This window comes from Vombatus ursinus, unplaced genomic scaffold (assembly GCF_900497805.2).
Source record: "Vombatus ursinus unplaced genomic scaffold, bare-nosed wombat genome assembly UNPS02014841.1, whole genome shotgun sequence".
In the NCBI taxonomy this organism is placed as follows: domain Eukaryota; kingdom Metazoa; phylum Chordata; class Mammalia; order Diprotodontia; family Vombatidae; genus Vombatus; species Vombatus ursinus.
Window position 1 is genome coordinate 27582812 of NW_020954619.1, and position 25656 is coordinate 27608467.

The window sequence follows — 25656 nt, forward strand, 5'->3', positions numbered from 1 at the left end:
TAGATAGATAGATAGATAGATAGATAGATAGATAGATAGATAGATAGATAGATAGATAGATAGCAGTATTCATCAAATCAGTTTGGTACTAAGAGATAGAGAAGTTGAATAATAGAACAGATTACATACACAAGATACAGTAGGAAATGAACACAATACCTTAGTGTTTGATAAACCCAAATATCCCAGTATTGGGGTAAGAACTCACTATTTTATAAAACTTATTGGGAAAACTGGAGTCCAGTTTGGAAGAAACTAGGTATAGAACATCATCTCACACATACATCAAGATAAGCTCCAAATAGTTATGTAACTTAGACATTATGGGTAATATCATAAAAAATTAGAGAAACAAGGAAAAAAATTGCCTCCTACTTGAACCCTGACTTCTAGTCTCTTCCATCTCATCTATCCACCACCAAACAAGAGACAAAATATCACAGAAGTAAAACAGATAATATTCGTTGCATAAAATTTAAAAAGCATTTCCACAAACATACACATAAATACATATATATGCTATATTATGAAACATCATTGTAGGAGTCTTAGTACTTTTCTAGTGCATAGTTCCATACTCCTCTTCCCACTTCTTTCAGCAGAGGACCCAACTTTATATTGAGTATAGGATTAATATTCTTATTCTAACATAACTTTTCTCACACTTTTACACTTGTTTCTCACCTCCCCATCACAACTTTTTCAAATGTATGTATTGCTATCACTGTGAATGATTCATAAAACTTTGATAAAGATAGATAATCATTTCTTATTTCGCCCTCCTCTTTCAATATCCTTTTTAGACTTTTTGCTCATTTCTCTCTAACCATGAAAAAATTCTTCCCATAAGTTGATATTTCTTATTTTCCAACCCACTTTAATTAAAAGTATCCCTACAGTGAAAATGACATTCATCATTTTTGAATCATCTGTCATTTACCACAACAGCATGTACTCTTATAAAATCAGCTTTGAAGTCTGTAAATGCTTGACCCAAAACATGAGTTAGCGTGATTACATAAAATTATTTTCCTTTGGTTTTTATTTTAGTTTTTTTTTATTTTTGTGAAAATTCCAATGGAATGCTTTGTTTTATAAGAAGAGTTCCAAAATCCAACTGGTAGCCATGAATCATGAACTACACAGAAAATATTTTGTGGGGGATGGGGGTAGGTGCACGAATTCTTTAAATGAATGTTAATAGAAATAGAGAAAGTCTGACTAATTATTGCCAGTTCCAAGTATCTCATTTTGTTTTTAAAAAATGGTTTAAAAAATTTTAATGATGTTTAGGAAAAGCCTTTGAGAAAACAAAATTTAAGGCTAATTCATATAATGTTGATTTCAAACATATCAATCCACAAAAATATATTTAAAACCATCACAATGAAATTTGGTTTTTAAAGAGAAAAATTATTGCATTTTTGTGGGGGACAAACTGATAGCCCTGAAATCTTGTGAGAAGTTAGTTATGCTATATTTTGAGAAAGGAACTCTAAAATATGTAAAGCTATTAAAATTTAACATTTGTTTTGAAAATTAAGAGGCTGTTTTTATCTTCTCAATGTTGTATATGAGATTCAGGTATTCTGTTGTGGTCTGTGTCTTTGTGGTTAAAGTCTGTGTTGTCGTTTATTCATCTCTTCCCTGGTTCCAATTAATGATTAATTCTTTTCTTCTTTTCCCATAGTAAAACTATGAGGGCATAGCCATGTTCTCCAAGTATTATATACAACATTTGTTTGAGGAGGTAAAGAGATACCAAAAAAAGTATTGCTTTAATAAAGAAGTTTAAAGAATTAGAATGACCATTAGTTGACAATGTTTAATGTGGGTCCTTGATCAGGTGTGGGTTGAACAACACTGGCTCTGTGATCCCTTCTGGTGCTGTGGTTCTATTAATCTGTGAAGTTAATTTGTGACTTAACTATAACCATCAATATAAAAATATATGCATTTTATTCTCACTTGGAACAGGATGTGGAGAGGAGTTTGAAAAACAAGATATAATAAGCTTTGAGATAACATTGATTTAAACAACCTGGGATAATAGAAACTTTCTCATTCAAAAATATCATTTTCAATCTGCTGACATGAAGAAAAATGTAATTATTTTCTGTAACTTCTATTGCTCATGATTCTTTCTTTCCCAGCAAAATTGCATTCTAAAAACAATTTTCTTCTTTGTTTTCATTTTTTTCCCTTAACATGTTCTGTAAAATAATCATTGCAATGTGCCATTTTTTGTGTGTGTTGCTAATATCCTATGGTGCTTGGATGAATATTTTATGAAGAATAAGAATTTTGCTCTTCCCTCAACATTTAGCTAAGGGCCAGTAGGTATTTCTATCTTGAAGATCCTAACCATTAGAGATGTTCAGAAGCAGATGAAATCTATGAATGCAAAATTAATCAGTAAAGTTTCCTTTCAAAGCCATCTTACCTTTCTTTTAGATCCAAATTTCCTTTGAATGATCTCAGCCCATGGTTTGTTTAACTTCATTAGTTTTCCAAACATCCCCATAGACATTGTTCATCATATTTTACATAATGTTTTATAAAGTCTACTTAAGTTTCCATCTCAGGTAATGGAAGAATAATTTCTATCACTATAATATAATGAAATTCAGGCCTGAGGAGAAGTCTATGTTAACAAAGGAAAATGTTATTCTTTTAGTTGCATATCCAGTGCCCTTAGCCAGATCCTCCATTGAATGTGGCTTTATTTCATTATAAAGTTCCTTCCAACTTCTTTACTGTCTTAGTTTACTTCTTTCTAAGGACATTCTCCAGCTGTGTGATTTACCAGGACAGCCTAGAAACAGATGCTAATTTCACACTTTGACAGCAATTGATTTGACATGAGAACTCCTCCACCTGTTACAGAGCCCACATGTCCTCCAGAGCAGCTTCTTGCTACAGGTTTATTGTTTCATTAGCAAATTTGAAGAAAACAGCTCATTATTAACCACACTTTATCTTTTCTTTTAGATGGGTTTTGAAAAAGTTGCAATTTAAAGAGCTAATAAAATCAACAGACATATACAGATTCTTATTTTTTTTCTGGTTAAAATTACTCCCTCCCAAATATAAATACATTGATTGTTTTAAAATCTATTATAGTCCTATTCTGATAACTCATTGTGTCCCAAAGGTACCCATAGTTCTCATAGGTTATGTCATCAGAACATTTGCTCTGATAATTTTTACTGAGCTAGAAAGACTTTTAGTATCAGCTGTCTGACAATCTGTATGTCTTTTGGGTGAAGACTAGGCTACTGAAATTCAAGAACTCATCAATCACCAGGCTGGCTGCAGGGAAATGAATTTTTCCACCAGAACAATTTTCAAAGACCATATACTGAGGCACAAAGAGACTGTCATCTCCATTAATAGAGGAATTTTTGTCATTGGGAGAAAAAAACACAGATCCTTGAAGCATCATGGTAACTTAGGCAACAATGATTGGTGGACTGGCATAATAGATGTTTTCACAGTTAGACACTTTTGGTATCTTTTCATTAAACACAATTGACACTTTATGATATACAATTCCATCATTCTGCAGATGAGAAAATTAAAGCGAAGGGAACGAAAGTGATTTGGACCAGATAACACCTGGTAGATGACCTAGCCAGGATATAAACCAGAGCTTCTGAAATCAAGTTCAGTGTTATTTCTGCTACAACACACTACCCTTTATTATATTATGATGTTGTGTGGTACCTTGTTTTCCCTCAATTTTATTAATTTTTTTATTGTATGAACATTTTCTAATATTCCCTCAAATAGACCTTATAGGTATACTATTGTTATTATTAATAGTAATAATTATTATTATTATAATTATTATTATAATTATTATTATTATTTTAACCTGTGGCCCAGAAACACAGTCATGTTACTGGATTCAGTGTTGATTCTCAAAAATGATTGAGTCTCCACCCAGGCTTCAGACCTAGGAACATCTGAAATTGGCTCATTCTAACTTTCTTTTAGGGATCTTTTGTTTTCTTGCAAACATCAGTTTATTGAGAGATATGTAAAAAACAAAAATAAAATGGACTTAAATATGAGCCTGTCTAGCAAGTTAATTGCTTTAGCCTGACTTTGAGAATGGTCTTTTCCTTCTCATCACATCCCCCAGTGGATTTAGTCACATTCTCTGAAAAACAATAGTGATAAGTGGTCAGCCTTCTAATTGGACCTTGACTTTCAATCTCTTCCCTCTCATCAGTCTGTCCACCACACAGATGCTGAAATAATCTTCCCAAAATACAAGCTTGATCATGCTATTCTCATGCTCAAGATATTTTAGTGAATCGCTAGTGAAGGGGGATATATATGTATATACATACATATATACACAGACACACATATACAATCATACACAAATTCCTCATGTTGGTATTTGAAAGCCCTTTACAATCTGTCTCCAGCCTATCTTTTTAGGTTTTTTGCATAGTGTCCTCCTATGCAAACCACAGTCCAGCCTAAATGGCTTTGGCATCTTCCACCTCTAAATTATTTAGACAGGTAGTCCCCCGTGTCTTTAATGTATTTCTTCCTCTTGTCTCCTTTAGAATCTCTAGCCTCCAACAAAGTTGAGATCATATGGTATCACTAACCTCTCTTTAAATTATAATGTATGTATCTGTTTTCATGTCATATCCTCCTAGTATGGCAACTACTTTCCTTGATATTTCCCTAAACCTACTTATCAGTTGATGAGGACCTCAGATTCTCACCATTATTAAAAAGTATCAGAACTGTCAGTAATCTTATTTTAACTTAGGTTTCTAGATGCGGTTATAGCCTAAGAGAAAGAACTTATGAAAAATGTGGTGCTAAGATGTTAAAGGGATAAGAGATAAAAGTAGTGAATAACATTTTTAATTGATGTTCTTAATGTCTTTTTCTTTAAAAAATATATTCTTTCTGGGTAGAATCTTATCTAATTTTCTCTCAGACTTATAGTCTTTTAAAATAAGCACATCTGTGAATATTCAAATAGTAGTAAAAAAAAAACAATTCCAAAATATATTTCTAATATATTTGATTGGACTAAAAATATGACTGAACCCTCTTCTTCTAGCCTTATTATAAGCTTGAGAATTTAAATTGCTTTCCTATCTAATGTTTCCATAATTCATCCTTCATAATTCTGCTCAATATTTCTTTTTTTTTCAACTGAATTACTTTCATGTAAAGAGCCCTGAACTAGGTATCATGAGATTTGGCTTCTAGTTCCTGCCTTTTAGCTCCCATTCCCACTCCCACAGTCCTGCCTGTGAGAAAGAATGACATAGCCAGCCTGACAGCAGATCATGGACAAACATATCCCTCATCAGCCTGCTGCCCATCCCCAGAGCTGTCTAATAGCTGTGATACCTCTCTTGCTGGATGAAATATGCTGAGAGCCTTGAAAGGTTGCCTTCTCCAAAGGACTATTTGTACAAAGATATATTCAGAATAAATTTACAGTGGTTCCCTAGGACCTTCAGGAGCATAAAGTTACCCGTTTGGCATTGAAACTCTTTATAACCTGTCTTTTTCCTACCTTTTGGGTATTCTTATACTTGACTCCTTTCCATGTACTCTAAAATATAGTTAAACTGGTCTACTTCTGTAGAGTACATGATACTCCATCTCCCCTCTTTAACATAATATTGCCAAACAATATTCTACCTGATTTCAGAGGCCCAAGAAGGATCAGTGAGTTGCCAAATGGTTATTTAGCTGTTTCATGACTCCCCATATCTAACATTGGATTGTGGGATTTCCCTTGAATTAGATATATATTTATATCCATATCTATAGCTTTATACTATCTATTTACAGATAGATAAAAAGAGATACAGATATAGATATAGACAGTTATGATCCATATAGTATAACTATGGATATGAAGGTAGATATATCTATTCATTTGTGGCCTCTAGTAATTTAGAATGCTCTAATAAGCCATTTGTCTATTCATTGAAATGTTCCTGTAGTTTTAGTCATTGGTCTTTCTTGCCCCTCTGAACCCTAAAGACTTGGTTGGTCAATGCTATGCCAAATATGACTCCATGCGCTCAGATTCTTAAAATCTAGCCACTGCTTAGATTCTTATAATCTAACCACTGCTTACCCATGTTCAGACTCCTTTAGAGTCTGCCCAATATGATGGATGTTCTAACAAACCTTGTTTTTGGCTGCAAGAAGGCTTGGGTCAAATTCTTTCAGGCAGTTGTGATTTTGGGGTCCCATTACCCCTGAACCCCTAAACTGCATCAATAGGAGGGACCCTAGAGCCAGAAATAAAATGACCATTTCTCCTTACTCTTGTATGCCCATCATATGTTTGGATTCCTCTGGTAAGAAGTTTTTTCCTCCTATCAAGCTCAAATTTGCCCCTTTTCAACTTCTACCAATTGCTGCCCTATGTGGTCAAAATAAATCTAATACCTCTCCCACTAATTGGCCCCAACTATTTAAAGATAGCTTCCCCTCCCCAACCCCAGTCAATCTCTTCTTTAGGAAAAGCATCCCCAGTTACTTCAAGTAGTCCTCACAGGGACTACACCTTAGAAATTTAGAAAGGTCATAGAATCCAAGTCCCTCCTTTTACAAAGATGAGGAAACTGAATCCCATAGAGTGATTTCCCCAGGATCACACCAATAATAAGTACAAGAGGAACTGTTGAGGTGTAGATGCTAGGGGTGCTGGGACCCCCCCCAAAAAAGAAAAAAAAACAAATATGACTCCATGCCAGAGATTCTTAATTTAATTATTGCATTCCTCCCACAAATTCATTCAGAGAATAAATGTGATCTTTCAAGCTGAAAAATCAGGGCATTATGTGAGCAGGTAAATCATGGATCTTTGTCTCTTGCTTTTATAAATAGGGAATCAAACTCCTCACACCCCAATCAGTTTTTATGGCTGATCCCTCTCTTGGTCATAGTTGAGGCTGTCTCAGTAAGTGCCATGAACTCCAGTCTCTGTCATTTTGATTTCTGGTGCTCTGTTTCTGTGTAGAGTTAAAAATGAAATCTTGAATTCCTGCAGTGCTTATAAATAATTTGATAACTACTAAAGTTGAGTTTGAAAAATGAGGCTCTCCTTGTCTTTAAGTGACAAGAAAAAGATGAGTTGCTGTAGCAATTCACTTCTGTGGCAACATGTACCATTTATTACTAGAATCTGGTATTTTCCAGTGGACATTAAGGACAGAAGGCCCCAGATTAAAAAAGAAAACATGCTATTTCTGAATCATTTCAGCTATTGCACACACCTTAAAGTTGGTTATTTTTGTTTTTAGTCAAACAAGTCACATCTGTGTGAGAAGCAAATGTAGCATTTTACTTGAACAAGAGAATTTCCCTGCAACACCATAATTAAGTCTGATTATACATAATTGTAACAAGCATAGGCCATAGTCTTAACAATTTTCTATTTTCCAGGGTTATGCTATTGATCTCTATAGACAATGAAATATTCACTAGAGGCTCTACTTCCCTTTACTTCCTACAAATTGCTCTGATTATACTATGTCCATATGGTTTTTAAAATAATGCAGAAAGCACATAAGCCTAGCCAGCTCCACAGGATTCTCCTTAGTAAGAGAATTCTCTATCATTATCACCGAGGGAAAGGATTGGTTGGTTGCCATTGGCACTCCAAAACCCTAAAAGAACAATCCAAATTCTAAAGGATGATTAAAGCGAATAGATGGTTTTGAGGGATTTAAAGTCAAAGCCCCATAAAACGATCATGAATAATCTAAGTCAGAGGAAGTGTTGATAATTTTTAAATGGCACAGTCCATTTAAAGACTCTGCCTTTACTGATTTTTCCTTTACCCCCAAAGAAGAAACATCAGATTGTTAGCACATTTTCATTTGATGACTACCACAACACAATAGTGCTTTTTGTATTTCTAGGACACATTCCTTCTACATATTGTTTTATGCTTTTTATTTCTTTTCAATGTCCCATTTTAAGAGCAAGTCAATAGAGATGATGAGCAGTAAAATGACAAATGAAGAGAAGAGGAAAGTGGAACAGAAACATGTTAAGTACAGATGTTTCTATGGGATAAGTTAAAGCCTAGGAAGAGGATAAATATCTCATAAATGCAAAAAAGATTGTGTGCCATTTTTGGATAAGAAGATTTGCTTTAATTTACATTAATTCTCCCACATTCTAAGATGCTTTTGTAAACCAACTTCAGTGTACTTAGTGAACAACATGAGAGATGTTATGTACATTCTTGTATATATTCATTTCTGGATATGAACTTTTACATACACTTTTACTGTTGAGAAATTATTTAGATGGACTCACTTATGTGAATTTTTAGAATTTTAATTAGGTTCTCTGTGTTTCTGATAAATAAAACGAAAACTAGGTCAAGTACCCTAATTGAGTCTTAGAAGAACTAACCAGTTCTGTACAAGTACAGGATTTACATTTTTATTGTACTATTTTTGTTGCAGTGGACAGAAGATTAAATAATTTTCAAGAAAAAAGGAAGTACCCTTTTTAAACTACTTTACAACTGAATGAACTTTACATTGAACACTTCATTCATTAGAAGTAGAAGAGTGAATGATTCGCCTTAGGAAATTTTCATTTGTGGTGAAAACATGTCTCTTGTATTCAAGGAAGGAAGGATGCAAGCATTTACTAAATATAGTATCTACTTTCACTATTATCTCACTTTACTCTCACAACAACCGTAGGAGGTAGTCACTATTTATTTCCTCCTCAAAATCCCATTTTAAGAGCAAGTCAAAGCAGACAAAGGGCAGTAAAGTACCTGAGGAAATTGAGGCAAGACAAAGGTTAAGTGACTTCTCTAGGGCCACATAGCTAGTAAGTATCTAAGGTCATATTTGAACTCAGATCTTCCTGACTCTAGACCCAGTGCTCTATTCACTGTACCACTTATCTGCTTCAAGCTAAGAAGGTATCATCATAGCTGGAATAGATTTGGTGTAACAGTGAATTGATAGAAAAGTATAAATATCACTAATTGCTTTACATTGGTGAATAATCCCAAGAGAAGAGGAGGGATCATTGCAGGAATAATCCTACGTTGAGTTTTAAATATCATTATCTATATTTGTCTTCAGGATGGATTTCTGTATTTGTATTTATGTAACACTCACTTGGGGCTACTTCTCCAACTTACTTTACACACACAGGTCATTATATTTTGAAATGTAAATGCATGAACCAAAAATAATAGCAAATACCCAATGACTGTAACTCTCCAACCCAAGATCCCTCAAACTGCTGGATGGATGAGCAGTGGTGGAGAAGGGGTTCCTACTCACCAGGGATTTATAGGCTTGAGGGTTGGCCAAAAGATTAACTCCTTTACATTGAACTGTGAGAGTATCTGACATTTTAGGAATTTAGTCATTTAATGTCCTTGAGCATTTACTTGAACAAAACATTAACTATCCTTACAATGTGTAATTGATAAAAAAAAAAAAGAAAGAAAGAATTCGCCTTCTTTCCTCTAGCAGTTCAAATTTAGTTGAAAAAAAAAAAGAGCAGACTAACACTTGAAACTTAGGAATGAGGCCATACTGTGGAGATACTGCTCACAAGAACCTTGGAAATCTTCTCAGCTAATCATTCTGCAAACCTACATGTACATTTCCTCCAATCTGTTTTGTGTATGAGAATTATGATAAAAAACATCAACCTGGACAGAATTTCTTTTTCTGACCCCTTAAGCACTGTGCTGATTTACTTATCTTTTCCCTCATGAGAGAGAGTTGAGAATTTTTCATCAAGTAATCACTCCAGGTGATCTGGAGGGTAGTTTCTAGTGGTGTATCACATGGCACTGTCAAGATTCAAAACAATATTTTTATTAATGAAAGGGAGGAAGGCATAGATAGCATGCTTATCAGATTGGCAGATGTCATAAAACGAAGGCAGTGTTTTTGAGTGTTTAAGCACAAACCTTAAATGATGATTCACGAACTTTGCATGTTAGAACAGATAGTTTATTTCCTGCTTCCATGTTTTTCCCCTTTATATTGCATAATACAACATAATTATGGAATATCAGCTTTAGAAGGAAACACAGAATACTATATTGCAAGCTGAAAGTAATCCAATCCAACCCTGTCGTTTTATGGATGAGGAAACTGAGGCCCAGAGGGAAAATGGCTTGCCAAACATTGCATAAGTAATAATTAACACGCCTGAAATCTACACCTAGATCCTCAACTTGAAACCCACACTCCTTTCTTTGCCCTACATAAGATTTCCTCCCATTTTTACTTCAACTTTTTTAATTAACAAATAAAGAAACTGTAGCAGAGGGGGCAGCTAGGTAATGCAATGGATAGAGCACCGGCCCTGAAGTTAGGAGGACCTGAGTTCAAATCCAGCCTCAGACCAAACACTTGACACTACTGTGTGACCCTGGGCAAGTCACTTAACTCCAATTGCCTAAAAAAAAAAAAGAAAAACTGTAGCAAATCAATTGTGCAGGGTCACACAAGTCTTGGTTGTGGCTAGAGCACCTGTGTGCTGGTAGATGCTTAACAACCAACTTTAAAAATAATAATAATATGCCTAAGATACTTTTTTAAGGCAATTTGGGGTAAGTGACTTGCCCAGGGTCACATAGCTAGTAAGTGTCAAGTGTTTGGTCTGAGGCTGGATTTGAACTAAGATCCTTCTGACGTCAGGGCCGGTGCTCTATCCACTGCGCTACCTAGCTGCCCCCACCTAAGACACTTTTAAATTTAATCAGCATTCTGAACATTTTCTCCATCACTTTAAGTCTAAATAATCAGCAAAACAATAAATCAAGCATTGATTGGTAGGTAACATATGACAACTTCTGTCGGGTAAACATTCACACTGAAAATTTAATAATTTGCAATTGATAGCTAGTTTAAGATAGCTCTAGCATAGCCCTGGATCAGAAATTCCATGCTATACTTCTTTTTCAAATATTTTATAGTAGATTACAATGAATGAATAAATGAAACACATTATTTCCTACATACAGAACACTGTGCTAAGCACCAAGGACACACCGAAAAGTAAGCTCTTAGGGAGCTCACATTCTAAAGTGTGACATAGCATATATTCATTTGAGAGTTGGTTGGAAAATCCACATGTTCCTTAGGGTGGAGCAGTAAGCAGATATTATTGCTTCATTTGTAACATCATTTCCATAGATAAAATGGTATCCCTTTCTAATGTTGGACCATTAGATAGTGCAAGGTTTGGTGGCAATAACTTTCTTTCCTGAGTCTTCAGTAACTGTGGCTGTAGCGCCTGCATGAGCAATTGCCGCATGGCATCTCCTCGGGTACTACTTCTTAGGAAGATGGTGGAGGGCACTGAGATGAAATCATTGTAATTCCCAAGGCTCTTGGGTTCAGAGTTCTGGCTGTCTCCATCAATATCTGAGGGAAGAGAGTGATGAAGGTGCTAGTGGTGCTTGTAGTTTGATTTGCTTGGCACACACTTCTTATCTGTCCCTCTTGGTGCCTTGGTGCCTCAGCTAGCCTGATGTGCCTGTTCTGCATGTGGCATTTGGTCAGCAGTTAGTGGAGATGGCCTACCTCATTTGCAGATACAACTTATCTTAAAATGCTCTCTGGTTATTTCTCAAAGCAGATGCTCAAAGTTTATAGAATATATTTTGAAAAGAGCTTGAAATATTGCTTCAGTGTTTTATAAATTTAAAAGTGATCTGGAGAATATCTGGGCTATCTCTGTGCAAAAAATGAATTGAAGCTTTTTTAAAGGGTTCATTGCTGTGTTGATTCATAAGCATGCTGTTCTACATTGAAAGAAATAATGATGAAGATAATCTTGTATTTTGGCTTTAATCTAAGTCTTTAAATGCAAAAGCACACACAAAAGTAAAAAAAAAATCGGATGATGCTCTCTTTGAAAAGACTGGGAAGAATACAGGTTGCTAATGAAATGGTAATGAATTTATTTATTTTTACAGTTTTTTTTTTATAATTTAGAGATGAACTTCCATTCTCTGAGTTTTACTACTCGCTTTTGTAGACTTCTTTTTTTATGTAGAACTAAGTGAGTAAAATAATTCCCAGGACTAAATCACATTTTAAATCAATTGATTTTTCTTTCTCAGCTGGCCATCTAATACATATCCAACAAGTAAAAATAATAGAGCAAAAGATCCAAACCTTATATTAGCCTTAGCTAACAAAACCAAATGAATAGGATTATCTTTGACTACCCTTCATGGCATCACTGAATGATAAATATTTTAGAGTTAGAAGGAATCTTAAAGATCATCTATGTATATGTGTGTATACAGTAGATGGTGTACTGGGCTTGGAGTCAGGAAGACCTGAGTTCAAATCTCAAACAAGTAATCTCTGTCTTACCCTGGGCAAGTTATAATTTCTCTTTGCTTTAGTTTCCTTAACTGAAAAATGGGAATAATAATAGATCCCTCTTGTAAATTTGTCATGAGGATTAAATGAGATAAAATTTGTAAAAGCACAGTGCCTGAAACAACAACAACAAAAAGTTTCTCTGCAAATGCTTACTTTTTTTTTTTCCTTTCACCATGCTTATTAAATTGTTTCGGTACCAAATGATTTCAACAGTCAAGTAAAACTTCCTGAATGGAAACTCCCTCTACTGATGTGTATGGGCAACTCATCTATAACTTATAATGTTAGAAATTTACCTGGGGCACTGCAGGGCTAAGTGATTTTTTTCAGGGTCACACAACTGATATTTGTCAGGGGCAAAACTTAAACTTGGGTTTTCCTGACTCCATGTAATAGATATACGATCTATCATTGGGCCCATACTCAAAGGCATTCTATATTGATAGGACTTTTAAGGGTTTATGCTTCCTTGGCATAGCTTTCTAGAACCTAAGGTCAACTCTATTCCACTTTGATATAGGAAAAGAGGATTATAGCATAGTATGTATACATGTATGTACAAGGACAAAGACATAATTTGAAGTGCTAGGAGTAAAGACCCCTAAGTATTTAATACAGATGTTTTCCTTAACTGTTTTTCTTTGGCACAAGAATGAGTTCAGGGGCAGTTAGGTGTGCAGTGGATAGAGCACCAGCCATGGAGTCAGGAGGACCTGAGTTCAAATTCGGCCTCAGACATGTAACACTTACTAGCTGTGTGACTCTGGGCAAGTCACTTAACCCCATTTGCCTCACCAAAAAAACAAAACAAAATAAAAAAAAAAAAAACAAAAGAATGAGTTCGATGGGGGAGTGGTTACTGGGAAGTTATAGTGACTTTTAAAGCACCAATAAAACTTTTTATAAATTTATGTTGAAATTTATGTTGAATTAATTGATTTTGGTTCCAAGGAAAGCTATCCAAATGGATAGTTTTTTCATCTAATTTAATATTAAAACTTGTATCATAGGCATTTTTCATCCACTTAGTTTTCCAATGTGGACAGTTTGACCATGCTCTTCTGAGTGATTTTATTATTCATTTGGATGTCTTGGTTAATGTATATATTTTTCCTTATATTATAAGAACATATTTAGAGAAATTGTGCCTCCCAAATATCTTACCATATTAGTGATATATACAGCAGTAAAATTGAGGCATTTTAATGAAAAATATAGTAAATTGAATGCATAGAATCATAAGTTTGCATGGATCCAGGTTCTTTAGAAGACTAAATTAGAACATCATCAGTATTTTCCTTGTGAATTATTAAATTTGTGTCATTGATTAAGAAAATATAGATATTATTTGGACTAGTGTCTTCATGATTCAGCATGTATAGAATGTTGAAAAAAGTATTATTCTTTAAAACAAAAACAACAAAAGGCAATAGCACTCAGGCTCCATCAATCTTAAGTTGATGCTTCAGCAAATCAATGCTTTTTGTGTGCAAAATGAACTTTCTGCAAATTGAATGTCTGATTACAATGTACATGTTACAATTTCTCAAATAGCTTTTTCAAATACAATTTTATTTCTCCTATTGGTGTACTTTATTTCTTTTACTAATGTCTCCAAGTGTTTCATTCTATTTAAAACCTTGATGTTTCCACCACAGCATTAAAGAAATTAGAATGCTCCATGAACTATGGAACATTAAAAAGGTATACATATAGCCTACAACCTCAATTACATCTCTTTAGCTTTAAAGAGAATGAAAGCTTTGAGGAAAAAGTGGTCCTACTAACACAAATCAATCATTTTCAATCTGACCACCTGTTTTTCAAAGCTGGTTAAAGTTCATAAAACATCAAAAAGTTGGTGCACTCTTGTAATAAAGGCAATCATGTATAGAAAGAGTGTTAAATTTTAATAAATCATTTTGGGGGCTTGCTAATTATACTGTTCTTCAAGTTTCTTCTTTGAACCTCAGTTTCCTTAGCTACAATATAGGGATAACACTGGAAGAAGTTTTAATTAACACAAGATTGGTATGGGGAACAAGTGAGATCTATTTAGTGGGTCTGTTACACTGCATGGTCTGTAGCAGGGGTGGGGAACCTGTGGCCTCAAGGCCACATGTGGCCCTCTAGGTCCTCATGTGCTGCCCTTTGATTCAGTCATGATCAGAGGACTTAAAGGACCACATGTGGCCTCAAGGCCACCGGTTCCCCATCCCTGGTCTATGGTTATGAGTTACTATTAATATAAATCACATTTGTTTAAAATAAAAAGATGTCTTTAAAATCAATTTAGAAGAGAATACTATCAGTGGTTTTTCTTCCATGCATTACTATAACCTATTAATGATAAAACCAATTTCTAAAGCTAATAGATAACTAAAGTTTTTAATAGTCAATTATGATGACTAGCATTGACTAACTGGAATTAACAATGAAGGTTTCTCCCCCTTCTCCTGACTGTACATCTCCTCATAATTTAAAGAATCAATGAAATTACAAGGGTTCCAAGTGAAATTATCATTTTTATAGCAGAAATCAACTTTACCAAAATACCAAAAATGGCGAAGAATTGAAATTTGCCAATCAGCAATTGCTCATTAAATTTTCAATTTGGGGGAACTTGAAGTATTTATCCTGTAAAAGAGAAAAGTTAATGATGGTCCAGGGATGTAACGATAGCAACTTTTAAGGGCTGTCTTGTAGAAGCAAACTTGAATATATTATTCTTGAAAACCCAAATGCAGTGAATAGAAGTTATGGAAAGGAAGACAGGTTCAATGTTCATTTTGTAACAATTGGAGTTCTTCAAGGGGAGGCTGGAAGACCATTTGTTTAACACAGACCTGCACAACTTGTAAACTTCTTCGAGCTGCAGATGGGTTAGACTAGAGACAGACCAACGATGGTTCATGGGCACCGAAATCTTTTGGTAGGCCACAAGCAGGTGGAGCCGTATATTGTGCAGGCTTGGTATACTGGTGTGTGTGTGTGTGTGTGTGTGTGTGTGTGTGTATGTGTGTATATATATGTATATGTATATATGTATATATATGTGTGTGTGTGTATGTGTGTGTGTATAGGTATGTATTTATATAGGTGTATATATATATAGATATATATTGGTATATGTTTTTGTATAGGGGATTTCTGTTCATGTACTGCTTGAATAAGATGGTTTCTGAGGTCCCTTTTTGCTCTGAGATTCTGTAATAGCACACGTAGCATAGCTTACGTAGTCCTTGATCCGGTTAGCTTTGTTGGCCACAGAAGGATGATAATGAGACTAAAGCTGTGGGTTCGGTTCCCAAACATGCCATTCAACTCTACACAGTGGAAAAATCTTGTTTGGGTAACTACAAACTACATTAGTAATTCTTCTAGCATTTCACAAATGGATGCTATTATACCTAGACGGAACTGAATGAAAGCCTAGGCTTGCTCAGCACAGCCCCTTCTGGGAAAACTGCAGAAAGCACTCTCTGCCGATTCAGTGGTATGATGTGATTTCCAGGTATACTGTTAATCAAGAGTATGATGTTTACATAGGAAGTGTATCATGTTCTCTTAAAAGGAAAACTTAGCCAAACAACTTGGAGATCTTTAAAAATGTAAGGTTTTTACGTGTTTTAGAATTTTCTCACAGTTTGATCATTTACTCTTATTCTTGTAATTCATTTGTGTTTACACTCTCCCTTTTTTCCATCTTACCTCTACAATAGAATGTTACCAGCTTCCCTCTCTTATCAACTCCTGGTTACCATGACTATCAGTACAAATCAATGCCTTCAGACTAAAGCTTCTCAAGACTTGATTAAAATAGCTGATTAGCTATCAACAGTGCATAATACCTGCATTTATTTCGTTATATTTCATTATTTCCTGGAACCACAATTTCATCTATGCAGATACTCTCCAACACAGATCTTAAACCCTTTGTATGTTAGTAGATGGTTTTGTAAAGTACTTGTGATTCACCCTGGAGAATAACATAAGACACACATTTTCACACATGGCCCATGGTTTTATTTGACTATACTTATTTGGAGAGGACAGAGTTATCCGAGTAGTGAGGGGGTGGTCATAATGAGATGAGGAAGGGAAGGAGGAGAAAGGGAGAACAAAACAGAAAAGAGAAGAGGGAGAAGAAGAAAAAAAGAAAGAAAAGAATATTTTAACAAAATGAACAGAAGTGAGCCGAATGAAGTTCAGAAGGGTACACACACAAGTATGGCAGTGTTGAAATATATTATTAAATTTAATATATACTATTTTAAAAAACCATAAACTTTATATAATAAAAATGCATTGTGTCATATGCAGAAGTAAATTTTAGTTTTTAAAATTTCTACCCTCTTGTCACCCTGTTGATGAGCCTCTCTGATATTAGTTATGTTGGTTCTTGGGTGACGGGCAAGTAGTCAAATCACCTGGTCCATACATTCTTGAAGATCTTCCAGAACTTGTGATTCATTGTCATAGCCTTTGATTCAATTCAATTCAATAAAATTCTATTAAGTGCCTACTATATACCAGGTACTGTGCCAAATGCTGCGGACACAAATAAAAAAAAAAAGACAGTCCTTCCCTCAAAGAGCTAACAATCTAGAGGGAGAAGACAGGACACAAAAAGAAGCTGAAAAACTGAGGTTAGGTGGGGAGTGAGGGGGCACCACCATTTGGTGAAGTTCAAACCAAGCAGAGCTCTACATGGAAAATGGAGAGTTAGTTGGAGAGTCCAGATCTAACCCTCTATAAAGGAAAATTTTGGAAGAGGTTTAGTGTTCCACTCTCCAGGCTTCCAATCAGAGAGGAGAAGAGGCTGGGAGAGTTGAGAAGCTACTGAATATCCAGATCTGAGTTAACAGATGTTGATGAGATATCAGGTGATAAGCTTATCTTGGGTGGAGCATCATATGTGCTTCCCTCCATGCTACAATGGTCATCAGAACAAGATTTAGTGGAAGATTATTTTTCCATTTATTGCCAATGAAAGAAACACAATTCACAATTCTTCAACTCTGTTATCATGCCTTCGTAAGTTTAAGACTGCTACTGCATTTAACTTTTTTAGAGAATTGGAAAAATTATGCATATTAAACATGTATACCATATTATCTCTTGGGATGGGAGTGGTGAAGAAATGCTTAAAATAAATATAGTTTTTGTTTGTTTCAAGTTTTAATTCCCAATCCACCCCAACAGAACTACTTTGATTCAATAGTGCTTTAGGAAGGTGATTGTAATTATGGCCTCTTGAGTATTATAACACATTTAGAATTGTTTTCATGTTATTTTTGTGTGTTGGTTGTTTACATTGTAAGTGGAGCAGCGAGTGGCTTATTAACATTTTCAGTATTTTTGATGAAAGCACATATGCAATTATACATTAAAGAAAGCACATAGACATTTATGCCACTGAACTATCAAATTGCTTATTAGTTCCTGTTCTATGGCCTAGATCTCTCTAACATACTATTTTCTACAAAGCTAATATCAGGTCCATCCTGAATGGAAATTCAAAGGAGTTTAGTTCTTAAAATCTTACTTCAAAGACCTCAGACTTCAAGGCTAGTCCCAGGCTCAGACCTGAAGAACAGAATTCCAGTAATACTCTAGGGACTTTCCAAATTGTCTGCAAAAAAAGGATATTGTTGGTAAAGGCAGCATGGACTAATGGCTTGAGGACTGGACTTTGAGTCAGAAAGATCTAAGTTCAAATCCTACTATCTGTACTTAATGACTGTGTGTCCATGGGTACTCCATTTATCTCTCTGAAATTCAGTTTTCTGTTAAGGAAAATAGAAATACTATCTGCAGGACCAACGTCATAGGGCTATTTTGAAACTCAGATAAGACTACCTATGTAAAGCACTTTGCAAACATTAAAAATACTATAAAAATGTCTTATTGGTGCCTAAAGGAGATGTTTTCTCTTTATTCTCTTTATGTGTCTTAAATCTGTTTTTCCCCCTAAACTGTAAAAAGGGCCTGAATATTAAATGGCACAAAAATGAGGAAGCATAAAATTTCCCCCATGAGAGAAAAATTAAGAGCTATTTAAAACTAGACACCCTGAGTTTTACAGATGTTGTAACATACAATTTTGGAAACATTCAGAAGCTTTGACTAGACAGTTAGCCTAGCATGAGAGTATATAGCCTGTGGGAGGCTTGTATATTCACCTTGTAATGTATGCTGTCAGAAAACAGGTGATGCTGGAGGACTACATTGACCTTGTATATGATTGAACGAGCATTAACATGTCTGCTCTAAACCAGCATGAGGCAGCTGACAGGTTTTCTGTCCCCCACATTTGAAAAAGAGCAGTAGTTAGACTATTCCAAGTTACTTGTCAAACAATAATGATTGTTTATATTTTTAAGAGAACTGGGAACACTGCAAAGGGCTTTTTTTCTGTTGTCATGTTCCAAAATTAAACAATTGAGACATTTCTGGATTCACTTACTTTTGCAAATATAAATGTTTAAAAATCCTCAAATATTCCTTATATTTCAATAATTCAGTTTAACATTTATTAAGTACCTAAAATGTTCAGGTCAATGTACTCAGTGCTAGGGATATAAATGGAGGTGTATGGGGGGACATGAAAAAGAATCCCTGCCCTCAAAGAGCTTCCATTCTATTGAATAAGAATGAAAATTTGAATTCTAGAGTTATCTCAAGAACTTTTATCAGCTTATCTAGTATTAGGGTAATACTAGATGTTCTTGTTCATCTTGCTAACAATTTGCTAACAAGTTGGGAGACCATCCATAGAAAGACATCCAGAATGCAGACAGACATCAAGACTATGCTATATGGGGGTCAGTTGAAGGACCTTGGTTAGTGGAATCAGGTTCACATTCTTCCTTTGATGCTTACTATATGCAGGACCATGGACAAGTTATTTTCTGCCCCAACCCACTTCAGTTATTCCCTCATCTATAAAAGGAGGGTGTTAGACCAGATGGCTTCTAAAGTGCCTTTTACTTCTAGATCTACACGCTCTTCCTCCCAAACTATCTTGTATTTAACTACTTTGTATACATTTATATTTATTCAACTGATATATTTACTATACATATCTATATAGAGAGATGATATATAGAGATATATATGATAGATATTGGATTGTTTATGTAATATATGGGTGTCTGTATATATATATATATGTATGTGGTGTATGTGTATGTGTGTGTGTGTGTGTGTGTGTGTGTGTGTGTGTGTGTATGTATGTATGTGTATAGATAGATATGGACAGCTAGGTGACATAATGAATAGAGTGCCAGGACCAGAGTTAGGAAAACCTGAATTCAAATCTGGCCTCAGACACTTACTAGCTGTGTGACCCTGGGAAAGTCAGTTAACCCTGTTTGCCTCAGTTTCCTCATCTGTAAAATGAGCTTGAGAAGGAAATGGCAAACCACTCTAGTATCTTTGCCAAGAGAACCCCAAATGGAGTCACAAAGAGTATGGCACAATTAAAACATCTCAACAACAAAAAAATAGATATATAGGTATGTAGTCTTCCCTATTAGAATTTAAACTCTTTGCAAGTAGAGCTTGTTTCATTCTTTGAATTTGTATCCCCAGTGCCCAGTTCAGTACCTAGCATAGTAGGTGTATAACACATGCTTGTTGACTGATTGATGGATTAAGTGAAAGTTTTATCATGTAAAAGAGGAATTAGATTGATGTGCCTGGTCCCATAAAGCAGAACTAGCAGCAATGAGTGGAGGTTGCAGAGCTTTGTATTTAGGTTCTATATAAGAAAACACCCCATGACAAATCGGAACCATCTGAAACTGGAGGGAGATGCTTCAGGTGATAATCTGTTTCCCTCCCTTCACAGAGTTCACAAAAAAACCTAAATGACCACTTGTCAGGGATGTGGTAGACAAAGATTATGGGTTGTTTACCTAATTTCTACCCTAATTAAAACCAATGAATAGTTTTGGTGTAAATGTGCATGAGAGGTATAAAGACATATTTAAGACTTAGAGAGGTTGGGCAAGAGTGGATCAGTGGTGATCTGCATAGCTGGAGGGGATATTCACACTGAGGATCCATTTGTATATAGAAGACAGAGTGAATTGGCAACTTGCTTCTGCTGTAACAGAGAAGATATTCCCAAACTGTATAGTAGCTCTCAAATGATTCTGACAGTTGGTATTGCTTCCAATATAGCATAGTGACATTTGAACATCAAAAAAAGGTCCAATAGCAAACATGAAAGATTATTTTAAATAACAATATGAATTAATGTTTGAGCTCCTGATTTCAAAAGTGACAAAAGAGGCAATATGATGATTTAATTGAAAGGAAGTTGGTACTGGGCCTATATAACAAATGGATCAAAGAAAGGTGTGCATATATACAAACATTTATAGTAGCTCCTTTGAATTTTAGGGCTGGGAGTGGGGAGTGTTAGTGCTGTTGACCATCTTTCCTATCCCTCAGGCTTGCAACCTAGGAGTTATCCTTGATTTATCACTGTCTTTCACTCCTTGTATCCAATATGTTGCCAAGACCTGTCTATTTCACTTCTGCAACATCTTTCACATAGGCCCCTTCTCTCCTCTGGCACTTTTAGCCCTCTAGTTCAGGGCCTCATCACAACACACTTGGACTATTTCAATAGCCTCCTGGTGGGTCTGCCTGCCTCAAGTCTCTCTGCAATCCAATCCATCCTCCATTTAGCCACCTTTTTTTTTCCCAAAAGCACAGGTCTGATCATATTACTTCTTTCCCCCCTTCCCCTCCCCCCCCCTCAAATTCCAGTGGCTCTCTATTGCCTCCAGGAGCAAATAAAAAATACTTTGTTTGTCATTCAAAGCCCTTCATAACCTAATCACTTCTTACCTTTCCAGCCTTTTTATACCTTATTCCTCAATATGTATTCCTCTATCCTGTGTCACTGGCTTCCTGGTTGTTCCACAAACAACACCCTTCATCTCTTGTCTCTAGTCATTTCCTCTAGCTATCCCCCATGCCAGGAAAGCTCCTCTTTACCAGTTCCACATGCTGATTTCCCAGGTTTTCTTTAAATCCCAATTAAAATTCCATCTTTTACTGGAAGCTTTCTTAAATCCTTTTTAATTCTAGTGCTTTCTCTCTTTCAATTATTGTGTATTCATTCTGTATATAACTTGGTTAGTATATATTTGGTTGCATGTTGTCTTCCCTTTTAGGGTATAAGCTCCTTAAGGATAGGTTACTACTATCTCTTGCATCTTTTTATATTCCTAGGCAGAGTGCCTGGCACATTGTAGGGACTTAATAAATGTTTATTGATTGATTGTTGACATTTCCATGTCTCTATCCACACTTACCTTGGAAACTGGTCATATTCCTTTTCTCGGTCTAGTATCAAAACATGAAGTAGTGAAGGCATTGTATTAACGGCTGCTAACCATGTGTTATTTAATGCTTCTCAGTTTTTATCAGGGTCTTATGAGTTCTTATAGGAGTTTTGTTTTCAGGTAAGGCAAAACTGTTCCTTCCCTTTCCCCCAACTACTCCTCCATGGACCCAAGAGAAATAACTTAGTCACATTACTTACATCTAGGCAGGTAAAACATTTTTTTGCATAGTAGGAAAATCATAATTTAAGCCATTTCTTTAAAATTTCTGAGCAAAAAATTATCTAAACATAGAAATAGCGCATGTGCCATCAAATTGGAAAGAATATAGGGATTCCAAGAGGCAGTGAGGGAAAAGTATATTCCAGCATGGAGGCAAACTGTGCAAAGGCAGTCAGGTAAGAGATGTACAGTTTGAGGGAAGTTTTAAAAGACTACTTTGGCAAGAATGAAGAGTTGGTAAAGGAATATAGTATGAAATAATAATAGCTGAATGTATATTGTGCTTAAAGTTTGCAAAGAGCTTTAAAAATAATATCTCATTTTATCCCAACTACCCTGGGAGGTGGGTGTTATTACTATCTTTCTTTTACAGATGAGAAAACTCTGGCAGACAGAAGTTAAGTGACTTGCTCAGAGTTACACAGCTTCTAAGTATTTGAGACCAGATTTGAATCAGGTGCATCTTTACTCCAGGTCTAGGTCTTTATCCACTGTAACACCTAGCTAACTCTTTATATAAATGTCTTGAAAAGTCCAAAAAGTTATGGATTTAAATCTAACCTTTGCCATTTGTAAACCATTTGACCACCATAAAATCATTTTTCCTCTCTGAGCCTCAATTTGCTTACCTGTAAGTGATACAGGGGTGGTTAAATGTTACAGTGGATAGTGACAGGCCTAGAGTCAGAAAGACTCATCTTTCTGAGTTCAAATCTAGCTTCAGGAACTTACTAGATGTGTGATCCTGTTTGCGTCACTTTCCTCATCTGTAAAATGAGCTAGAGAAGAAAATGGCAAACCACTTCTGTGTCTTTGCCAAGTAAACCTGAAATGGGATCATGAAGAGTTAGACATGAATGAAAACACTACTGAATGATCAAATGAAAATACTCATATCTATTTCACAAGTATGTTTTGAGATATTAATTAAATAGCTATGTAAAAAACTTTTACAAACTTCAGAATGTTATATAAATATCACTTTTGTATAATAATAGTAATTGTTGGAAAGTAGGTTGTCAATAACAATGTTAACTTGATCATGACCCTGATGTCTACAAGATTATGGATTATAAACTCATGAAAAAAATAGATGTCAATCATAAAATGTCCTTTGCAGGTATCTGTACATAGGAATTTTAATTCACAATTTAGTAACTCAGCAGGCTCCTCATTTAGTTAAAGGAATAGTTTTAGAAAGGGAACACATGGAGAAATCTGACCTTAACCTAACAAAAGGAGATCAATCTTTTCCTCTGCTCTCTAGCTCATTATACTCCTACCTTAGAGTAGAACCCCAGAGAAAATATTTTAATTGAAACTAAGCATTGAGTCATAAATAGGGTCTCCCTACAATGAATTAATAGGGCCTCATGGAAATGTTACTCCACATGCAAAGTAGGAGATATCATGTACAGGGCAGCCATTTGCTTTCTCCACAAAAGAAATGCTTAAAACACAAAGTGCTCATAGTCATATGTAATATAATTAGGTGTCAGCATAAATATAGCATTGACTAATCACACCTAAATCCTTTCTATTCTCTCTCCTCCCCTCCCTCCTGGAGAGGATAAAACAAATCCTTTCCAAGCCATTTCTATCTCCTTCCTGGGAATGATGATCTAGGGCATGATCTTTTTGTCAACCATATCCCTACTCCACTTTGGCCCTGGAGATTTATTTAGTCATACTTTATTGCAACAACTAGTTTGTTTTTAACATACTCTCAAGTTCACTTGGTCCCCTTTTCTGCTGCTTTACAAAATTTATATCAATAATGAATGAGCATTCATTTAGCCCTTACTATGTTCTGGGCACTGTTCTAAGTATTTCAGATAATAAAAGAGGCAAAAGAGAGACCCTGCCCTCAAGGAGCTTACAAACTAATGGACTATAATATAATATCAAATGAACCATTAGTAATACAATAAAAATAGCAATACTGAAGGTATATAAGTTTATGTAAAATACACTTTTGGTTTTGAGCAGACTGTATTATAGTATTTTTTCTTTATTTTACACAGTCCCTGGCACATAATTAATTCTTGTTGTTGTTAATAACATTAATTCTTGTTGACTTGACCTAACAGACAACAAACATTTATTAAGTGCTTATTATGTGCCAAATACTGTGCTAGACCCTGTCAACACAAATACAAATAGAAATAAAGACAATCCTTACTCTCAAGGAGCTCAAATTCTAATGGGGGAAGTAATATAGAAAAAGAAGATGACAAATAGGGGGAAGGGTAGAGAGAAGAGTACACACTTTGAGGATGTGATAGAGAAATTTCAGACTGCCTAGAGAATGAGTCATGGCTGGCTTAGGTGTCCTCCTTAAACAGACATTCTAGGGGGAGCCATCCATTCAGAGGGAGAGATACTTCCAATGTGACTGGGAGAGGGAGGGGAAGTAGGGGAAAAAAACAGAACTTTGTTTAGGAACTTCCTTCAGTCCTTGAAGAGGTGAATGGAACCAGTGAGTAGCTTTAGCTGGAGTCTTCTGATCTAAGTTTCTAGTCAGTAGCTTTCATCTCAGTCTGTCCTAGACTAATGGTACATTAATTACTTTATGAACTCTCAGATGCGACTCAAGTCTACCTTCCAGTTCAAAAATCATGTTAGTCGTAAATCATTCTCAGGGCTAAGAGGGAATACTTTTCTCTCTGATCTGCAAATCCCAGGATGCCAGTTGGTTCTCAATCCCTTATTACACATGCATTAACAAATATTTAGGATGTGAAATACTATTCCTGCTATTTTCTTCTGGAAGTAAAGAAGATTGGAAGTTTGTAGGATTTGTTTGTATATCACTTTCATCTCAGTCTTCACTGTCTGAACAGCAACTAAAATGACATATCTAGAGTATCTAATATACATGACTCATTCTCCTGGTAAGGCTTATCTTCTTTTCCATGTCATCACCTCCATCAAAGGGAGAAACATATATCTTAGGAGTGTTATCTGGTAACCCTTGCTCAAGGAAAGAGGCACAAATCAAAAAAGGGAGCTAAGGTCTTGAGATCCAGTCTGTGGTTCATCTATTCATTGTTATTTATAGGTCACTACCGTAGTAGCTATTAGAGAGAGAGAGAGAGAGAGAAGAGAAAAATACCCTCTATCTCTATCCCCATCAGGAAGTCCAAGAAAGATATGTCAGAATTCCAAGCTATACATTTAAAAGAGAGGAAGGATAGAAAAAGAAGTTGTTTCTCCCTCTAAAAGATACTGAGTGGTCTCTTTTGCTTCTGTGTTGCTAATCATCTTTGACATTGCCCCTAGTGTTCAGTATTTTTTCAGGGGGGGAGGGGTTCAACCAGGAACCTCTAATTATGTGTGTTCTTACCCAAAGAGCCCAAGACTGGAGCCTTGAACATGGAGAAATGTCCCAGCCAGCATATCAGACTGAATGGAATTATCAGCAGATAATCCTTTTTTATCCCCCATTGCATTTATTATAACTAGGTTTAATTTTTACCCATATTTACAAGTTTATCTTCTTTATTTTCCTGCTCAAAATCATTAGTAATTTCCTGTTGCTCCTATAAAAGAATACAAAAGCCTAAGCCTGACCCTCTTCTATCTGGCTTTCAACTACTTTTCCAACTTTACTTCAGATCATTCCCCTAAATTCAATTCATGTTCTTGACAAACTGGTCAGACAA

The 25656-nt window shown here is 35.4% G+C and overlaps 1 protein-coding gene across 1 annotated transcript in view; it reads left to right on the forward strand.

The window, feature by feature from the left end:
* The window catches only part of CSMD1 (CUB and Sushi multiple domains 1), a 2488924-nt gene that overhangs the window by 1856300 nt on the left and 606968 nt on the right, over nt 1-25656 (forward strand). The window lies entirely within an intron of this gene.